A 9303-nucleotide genomic window follows, 5' to 3' on the forward strand; every position below is an offset into this window, starting at 1 on the left:
AAGGGGGAGGAGACAGCCACCTTTATACTAGGTGCTGAGGGGAGGCACCAAACTGGAAGGGGATGTGTCCAGGTATGACAAACACACACAACGGTGGTCCATATAGGACAAAGGCACAACTGAGGTCCACCACATTCACCCCTTCCTTTTAAAAAAACAACACGGGGGTGAAGTGGAAACAATATCACAAGTCCAGACGAACCGGTGGCTTGATCCGTCGTCGCGATCGTCGTAGTGCAGGTCGCAGAGTCGTCCGAGCAGGGAGCGACGTCGGCCCAGGCTCCGTACAGTGAGCGTCGAGAGAAGGCGCTGGGTGGTGTGAAGTGGACCGATCCGTCGTCCCGTCCAGTCGTCGGGTACTGCGTGGCGACGGCTCCGGCGACTCAAGCGAGCTGTACATAGGGGCGAGAGGAATGGGCTGTGGCCCTGGTGGCGTATGGGGAACAGTGGGAACTGGAGCTGGGGGGTGGGGGGCTGCAACAGGCTCTGGGCACACTACATTGGGGACAGGGACTGAGGGAGGAAGAGGCTTAGCAGTCTCCGAATGGACGACACCAGGGACCGTGGGGCGGAAGGACGTGGTGACCTCCGGGGCACCCGCGGGTGCCAAGTCACGGACAGAAACGGTGTCCTCCCGCCCATCAGGGTACGCTACATAAGCATATTGGGGATTAGCATGGAGCAGTTGGACCTCCTCGACCAAGGGATCTGCCTTATGGGTCCGGACATGCTTCCGAAGCAGGACGGGTCCCGGGGACATCAGCCAATCCGGGAGCGAAGTACCCGAGGAGGACTTCCTGGGAAATGAAAACATCCGCTCGTGAGGGGTCGTATTGGTCGCTGTGCACAAGAGTGACCTAATGGAATGTAATGCGTCCGGAAGGACGTCTTGCCAACGGCTGACTGGAAGGCCCCTAGACCGTAACGCTAATAGAACGGCCTTCCAGACGGTTGCGTTCTCCCGCTCGACTTGACCATTGCCCCTGGGGTTATAGCTCGTGGTGCGGTTGGAGGCAACGCCTTTGGCGAGCAGGTACTGCCTCAGCTCATCACTCATGAAGGAGGACCCACGGTCGCTATGAATATAGGCTGGGAAGCCGAACAGGGTGAAGAGCTTGTTCAGGGTCCGAATCACTGTAGCCGTGGTCATGTCCGAGCAGGGGAAGGCAAAAGGGAAACGTGAGTATTCGTCAATGATATTCAGGAAATAAACATTGCGGTTAGAGGAGGGGAGGGGGCCTTTAAAATCAACGCTAAGGCGCTCGAACGCGCGAGTGGCCTTTACAAGGTGCGCCCTACCTGGCCGGTAGAACTGCGGTTTGCACTCAGCGCAGACCCTGCATTGCCTGGTAATCGTCCGGACTTCCTCAAGGGAGAAGGGCAGGTTACGGGACTTGACAAAATGGAAAAATCTGGTGACACCCGGGTGACAGAGGTCGTTATGGAGGGACTGTAGCTGGTCTAGTTGGGCACTGGCACATGATCCACGGGACAGGGCGTCTGGGGGCTCATTGAGCTTCCCAGGCCGGTACATGATGTCATATCTGTAGGTGGAGAGCTCAATCCTCCACCGCAAGATCTTGTCATTCTTAATCTTGCCCTTTTGCCTGGTGTTAAACAGGAAGGCAACTGACCGCTGGTCCGTAATTAAGTTGAATCGTTGGCCCGCGAGATAATGGCGCCAGTGCCGGACGGCTTCCACGATGGCCTGGGCCTCCTTCTCGACCGAGGAGTGTCGAATCTCAGGGCCTTGTAAGGTCCGGGAAAAGAAGGCCACCTGACGGCCCCTCTGGTTAAGGGTGGCAGCTAGGGCAAAGTCAGACGCATCACTTTCCACTTGGAATGGGATGGATTCGTCCACAGCGTGCATCGCGGCCTTCGCGATGTCCGCTTTGATGTCATCGAAGGCCCGACAGGCCTCCTCCGCCAGGGGAAAAGAGGTCGATTTTAGGAGCGGACGGGCTTTATCTGCGTAACGGGGAACCCACTGGGCATAATAGGAGAAGAAGCTCAGGCATCTCCTCAGTGCTTTGAGGGTAGTAGGGAGGGGAAGCTGCATAAGGGGACGCATACGGGCTGGGTTGGGGCCAAGGACACCATTTTCTATCACGTACCCAAGGATGGCGAGGCGGCGTGTCCGGAAAACACACTTCGCCTCATTGTATGTGAGGTTCAGGAGAGTGGCCGTACGAAGGAATTTTTGTAGGTTGGCATCATGGTCCTGCAGGTCATGGCCGCAGATGGTGACGTTATCCAGATACGGGAAAGTGGCCCGTAGTCCGTGCTGGTCCACCATTTGATCCATGGCCCGTTGGAAGACTGAGACCCCATTGGTGACACCAAAGGGGACTCGGAGGAACTGGTAGAGGCGGCCATCCGCCTCAAAGGCAGTGTATGGGCGATCCTCCGAGCGGATAGGGAGCTGGTGGTAAGCCGATTTCAAATCGATCGTTGAAAAAACCCTATAGTGCGCGATGTGGTTGACTATGTCCGTGATACGGGGAAGAGGATATGCATCTAGTTGGGTATACCTGTTTATGGTCTGGCTGTAGTCAATCACCATGTGGTGTTTCTCCCCCGATTTAACTACGACCACTTGCGCCCTCCAGGGGCTGGTGCTGGCCTGGATAATCCCTTCCTGGAGCAAACGTTGTACCTCGGACCGAATGAAGGCCCGGTCATCCGCACTATAGCGCCTACTCTTGGTGGCTATAGGCCTACAATCCGGGGTGAGGTTATCAAATAACGGGGCGGTGTGATCTTGAGGGTCGAGAGACTGCAGGTGGTGCGCGAGGGGCGCTGCAGTGACGGTGCCTGGCAGACGGAGAGCGGGGGATAAGGGCCATCATACTGCAGGGTGACGCTCCTATGATGGCTGAGGAAATCTAACCCCAGCAGTACAGCTGCACAGAGTCGCGGCAGCACGAGGAGCCGAAAATGCTCGTAGACTGTGCCCTGTACCGTCAGCGTCACCAAGCAGCACCCGAGGACCTCCACTGAGTGAGAATTCGAGGCCATGGAGATGGTCTGGCTCTAGGGTCGCACGGGAAGGGCATATTGACGCACTGTGCGAGGGTGTATAAAACTTTCCGTGCTCCCACAGTCAAACAGGCAGTTTTCTGCATAACCATTTACCTTGATCTCCATTATGGACTTGGAGAGTTGATGTGGCTGCGACTGGTCCAGGCAAATCGATGCCGCTGTTGAATTAAAGAAGAATCCATCTTCGTCGCCGTCTGATGACGTCACGGATGAAGCTTCCTGCTCAGCTTGCCTTGATGCCAGTCTCAAAGATGGCGACTCCTGCACTTCCGGTGACCGTATCAAAGATGGCGATTCCCGCACTTCCGGTGACCGCATCCAAGATGGCGATTCGCGCACAGCCGCCGCCTGCATCAAAGATGGCCGCGCCCTCGGAGCACACATGGCTCCACGAGTCTTCAGAAGCGGCTTTGCTCTGCAGACTTTAACAAAGTGGCCTAGCTTACCGCATCCGGAGCAAATCGCGTCCTTTGCCGGGCAGTGACGCCGAGGGTGCTTAGGGAGGCCACAAAAGTAACATTTGGGCCCTGCTGGAGCAGCCGTCGCAGTGGAGCCGTCGGTGGAACGGGATCCAAGGTAAGACCCGAGATTATGGGAGGCTGCTTCTAACGTTTCAGCCATCGTGGCCGTTTTCCGGAGGTCTAGGTCATCTTGTTCCAGCAGACGCTGCTGGATGTATGTAGACTCAATGCCCGCAACGTAGGCGTCGCGGATCAGATCCTCCGTGTTCTGAGCTGCTGAAACAGCCTTACAGTCGCATGCTCGGGCGAGGACTCGCAGGGCGCGCAGAAATTGGGCGCACGATTCTCCTGGCTGCTGTTTGCGGGTAGTTAGGAGGTGTCTGGCGTAAACCACGTTAGGGCTCTTTCGGAACTGCCCTTTTAGGAGTTCGATAGCGTCCGCGTAAGTAGCAGCGTCCCGGAAGATTCCATAGACAGTTTCGCTTACCCGGGCGCGGAGCACGTGGAGTTTAGCAGCGTCGGTGTCGATGGCCGTAGCGGTGTCGACGAATGCTTCGAAGCAGTCCAACCAATGATCAAATTTATCAGAGGCTCCAACCTCTTGAGGGTCTAAAGCTAACTTGTCGGGTTTTAGAAACTGCTCCATACTAGTAACTGTTGTGAATAAAATTGATGCACTATCAATAAGGCGAAAGACTACCGATATGCCAATATAAGTGTAGGCTTTTATTCACAACAGAATCAGGAGCAGATCCCAACAATTAACCGACCTGGACTGAACAAGGGGGAGGAGACAGCCACCTTTATACTAGGTGCTGAGGGGAGGCACCAAACTGGAAGGGGATGTGTCCAGGTATGACAAACACACACAACGGTGGTCCATATAGGACAAAGGCACAACTGAGGTCCACCACAAGCTTTTTTAGGGGCAAAGATATTTTTCAATGAAATTCAGGGGCCTATGATCCCTGATTACCGTCCCGCACGCCACGGAATTAGAGCGGGTGAGGGGTGAACAATGGAAATGTCCGTCGACTTTGGGCTGGAATTTACGGTCTCGCTCGAGCAAGGCCGTAAAATCCTGCCCAAGCTGTGGATGTGTTGAAACTTTGTAGCTGAGGTGATGGGGTCCTTAAAAGAGTCGTCCTGGAGGCCTTCCAAAAACCATTTTTTTAAGAGATGCTGATTCTTGCTCTTTACAACTAACAAGCTGCATAGATGCAGAGCTTGTTATGCAAAGCTCACTGGGTCAATGAAAGTGAGATTTGGACCTCAATATTAGACCTCACAACAGCAACATGATAGGCAGGCAGGGGGTGGCTTTGACTCTGCACAGGGATTTTGCAGCAAAGATAAAATAGGCTGCCACATTTTTACATTTGTCAACACAATTTCAGCATCAAACTTTCCCGCATTCACTGTATCAAACGCCCAGATGCGCACCCTCCAAACCATTTATAACCTGTTGTCTTAATTGTAGATCAAGTCATTGTCAAGTGGATTATTAATATCAATTTAATACTAAGCACACAGTATCACTGTTAGCATTATCATCCCAGTTTGATACCAAGGGAGTAACATTTCTAGTATTGTGAATTTTAATGCAAACCCGCCAGTGAGCTGGTCCATGAGCCTGAGCACTGCAGTGGCTGTTACTCTAGCTTGTGTTGAGTTTCATTGGAACAGTGCAGGACAGCAAGGTGGAGTATTCAAATCACAGCTGAATGGAAGATCATGGTCACACTTGCAGACTGAATGGAGCTTGTACACAAGATGTGGAGATGCCGGCGTTGGACTGGGGTAAACACAGTAAGAAGTTTAACAACACCAGGTTAAAGTCCAACAGGTTTATTTGGGAGCAAAAGCCACACAAGCTTTCGGAGCTCCAAGCCCCTTCTTCAGGTGAATGGGAATTCTGTTCACAAACAGGGCATATAAAGACAGAGACTCAATTTACATGAATAATGGTTGGAATGCGAATACCTACAGCTAATCAAGTCTTTAAGAAACAAAACAATGTGAGTGGAGAGAGCATCAAGACAGGCTAAAAAGATGTGTATTGTCTCCAGACAATACAGCCGGTGAAACTCGGCAGGTCCAGGCAACTGTGGGGGTTACAGATAGTGTGACATGAACCCAATATCCCGGTTGAGGCCGTCCTCGTGTGAGGACAGCCTCAACCGGGATATTGGGTTCATGTCACACTATCTGTAACCCCCACAGTTGCCTGGACCTGCCGAGTTTCACTGGCTGTATTGTCTGGAGACAATACACATCTTTTTAGCCTGTCTTGATGCTCTCTCCACTCACATTGTTTTGTTTCTTAAAGACTTGATTAGCTGTAAGTATTCGCATTCCAACCATTATTCATGTAAATTGAGTCTGTGTCTTTATATGCCCTGTTTGTGAACAGAATTCCCACTCACCTGATGAAAGGGCTTTGAGCTCCGAAAGCTTGTGTGGCTTTTGCTACCAAATAAACCTGTTGGACTTTAACCTGGTGTTGTTAAACTTCTTACTGCTTGTACACAAAGCAGTCATCCAGTCTTTGTTTGGTCTCCTAGTGTAGGGAACTAAAGAGAGAGATTCAAAGAACAGAGCTCACCAGTAGTGGGTAGAGGGAGCAGACTGGAAAAAATCATTAAGATCAGGTGGGATGATGCTATGCAGGGATTTAAAAGCGAGGATGAGGATTCTGAAGTCAATTTGATGTCGCACAGAGAGCTAGGAGAGATTAAGATTGAAGGGAATATGTTTTTAGTCCGAGAATTCCATGTCCCAACCATGAAACTCTAAGCATTAAAACCTGAGAGAAAATCTTGTATTTATAAAGTGCCTTTCATGACTACTGGATCTCCCACTGCACTTTATTGTCAATGAAGTTTGAAGTGTAGTCACTGTGACAATGTAAGAAATGAAGAACGAAGTACACCAAAAAGTTAACACTGGTCCCACATGCACGTGAGTAAATAGATACAGGGAATCTGAAACCAGACTGGGAAAGAGTAAAAAGGGAGTACAGGTAAAAGAGTAAAGTAAGACAACTGGGCATGAGCAAAAGAAAAATAAATCAGGATAAGAGAGGAGAGGAGTCAGAGCTAGAGAAATATTGCCAGCTAGAGACTATAGGGAAAGGTGAAAGAGTTACTGAGTGAACTTGTGAACTTGGAGGAAGCCTCCGGCAAATGAGGGAGACGAATGAGGGTGAGTGCTAGCAAGTGCCAGGGCAATATTATGTGGATTAAAGGTTTCAGGAACAAACTGAGGCAGCAACTGTTTAAGTACCTATCAGAATGTACTGACTGGGAGCTGTGCGAGTTCTGGACAATTTTGAAAGGAAAAGACAAGTGAAGGTTTAAAGGTAGAGAAAGACAGAGATGCTTGTTACTAATACAAACATAATGGGAAATAGCAATTGCAACTTTTAACTGGGATGCTGAGATTCGAGAGCTTGAATTCTGAAATCACAAGTTTCTGAGGACGCAGTTCCGACAGGAAGGGAGTGGGGGTGAGGATTTTATGCAGGTGAGGATGCAGGCTATGAATGAGCTGCTGCCTACTGAAGGTGGAGACACGGAATGTAGATGGGAGTGCATTAGAGAAATCAAGTGATGAAATGATGCAGACAAGGATACATAAATAAAAGCAAATTACTGTGGATGCTGGAAATCTGAAATAAAAACAGAAAATGCTGTAAAAGCTCAGCAAGCCTGGCAGCATCTGTGGAGAGAGAAACAGAGTTTAAGTTTCAAGTCCAATATGACCCTTCTGCAGAACTGAAAAGGGATAGAAATGTGATGAAGGAGACAAAATCCTTAGTTTTAACTCAGTGTGTGAGCTGGGAGGGGGCAGCAGGGATTGGTGAGCAATAACCCCCAGTGACAGTGTGAATTCAGTGCAAGTTAAACTCTCTGCCAGACCTGCTGAGATTTTCCAGCATTTTCTCTTTTGGTTTCAGATTCCAGCATCCGCAGTAATTTGCTTTTATCCAGTGTTGAACTCTCCAGTCTCATTTTAATATGATTGACGAACTGCCTGCTAATTTTGCCAGGGAACAGACAACAGCTATTTTCTTTGTGCAATCTCTCATAGTTCTGTCCTAGACCTACTTTAAAGGATGAATACACTCTTAAAGTAAGATTGCATTTCTTGAATTCAGTTTACAAGACAATAATGTAGGGACAATCCTGATGGTAATATTGAGTCTGTTGCCTGCCTGGAGCTTCTGGTGAATGAGGTCAGAACAAAGCCCCTATAGGAACATACACAGGGTGATGATCAAGCAGCTCTGCACAGAGGAGGTTGAGAAGGGTTGGTGTCAACAATATCGGTAAAGGTTCAGTGACTTCACAAGAGCAGTGCAGTTCTTCAAGTCTCCCAACAACACGAACCAATAATCCAGGGGATGTGCATCAGACACCTTAATCCCCATGGTAAGGCCATGAGCATTATAAAAGGTGCATTTTATGGCTTATTGGAGCAGGGTGTCTGCCTATTATTTGTATCTTTTGTTCATCCCAGCAAATATGAAGCAACTTCAAGCTGCATTCTAGAGACTGGTATCTTCTAATATTCATCTTACTCGATGCCTTCCTAACTCTTACTCTTTTCTCTTTTTAAAAAAATCCACCTTACCACCTGGACCCTGCTGAAAAAGACACCTTAGAGGAAAACAGTTCTCCTGAGAATGCACCCTTATATGTTCCCTTCCTCCTAAGCACTAGTACAGACATTGACAATTGTGTGGTTTAAATGACATCTGTAGAAGGTAAAAAAAACCCAGGAGGCGTGAACAGGAGCAGGTACTAGTGGAAAGAACATTCCAGGAGAGAGTTCAACTTCAGTTTTGGCTCAACACCTCAGAAGCAATATACTGGCATTTGAAGGGATACAGAACATATTCACTAGAATGAGACTGAGACATAAATCATTCAGTTATGAGGTCAGGTTGTATAAATGTGGTTTACACTCATGATCCTGGTGGCTGAGGCTGTTGAGCTGCCAGCCCTCTGATTGGGTTGGCAGCTCTTGAGTTAGACTGTAGCCTCGGGTCCCATCACCTACTGAAGTGGGGTCATGCCCCCCCCCCCTCCCCCCATCCCACCTATGGCTCGGGTGGTGAGATTTCTGCTGCTTCCCAAAATTATGGACATTTTCTCTGCTGGAGGAATCGGGAACAAGAGGGCATAATCTCAAAATTAGAATTCCACTATTTATGAGTTAAATCAGGAACATAGATAGCAGCTGAAATGTGGACATTTTTCCTGGTGAAGGCTGTGGAAACATGGTCTAGTCGAACTTTTAAACGCTAATATCGTTCAACCTTGAAGGTAAAGCTTCGGCAGCACATATACTAAAATTTGGAATGATACAGAGAAGATTAACATGGCCCCTGCGCAAGGATGACACAAAAATTTGTGAGGCGTTCCATATTTTTTGGGGTAGCACAGTGGCACAGTGGTTAGCACTTCTGCCTCACAGCACTAGGGACAAGGATTCGATTCCCAGCTTGGGTCACTGTCTGTGTGGAGTTTGCACATTCTCCTCATGTCTGCGTGGGTTTCCTCCGGGTGCTCTGGTTTCCTCCCACAGTCCAAAGATGTGCAGGTTAGGTTGATTGGCCATGCTAAATTGCCACTTAGTGTCGGAGGACTAGCAGGGTAAATACTTGGGGTAACAGGGATAGGGGTTGGGTGGGATTGACTCGATGGGCTGAATGGCCTCCTTCTACACTGCAGGGATTCTATGGATTCTATGATCAAGCGAGGTTAATGATTTACGAAACTGGATGCAGTGTAAA

The 9303-nt window shown here is 49.3% G+C and overlaps 1 non-coding gene across 1 annotated transcript; it reads left to right on the forward strand.

Annotated features, from left to right (window-relative positions):
• Positions 1 to 8833: 8833 nt before the first annotated feature.
• On the forward strand, positions 8834 to 8940 carry LOC144495400 (U6 spliceosomal RNA). Its single transcript, XR_013498250.1, has one exon. It is a non-coding gene; the product is annotated as a U6 spliceosomal RNA (small nuclear RNA).
• Positions 8941 to 9303: the final 363 nt, after the last annotated feature.

Source organism: Mustelus asterias, chromosome 6, assembly GCF_964213995.1.
Source record: "Mustelus asterias chromosome 6, sMusAst1.hap1.1, whole genome shotgun sequence".
Taxonomy (NCBI): Eukaryota; Metazoa; Chordata; class Chondrichthyes; order Carcharhiniformes; family Triakidae; genus Mustelus; species Mustelus asterias.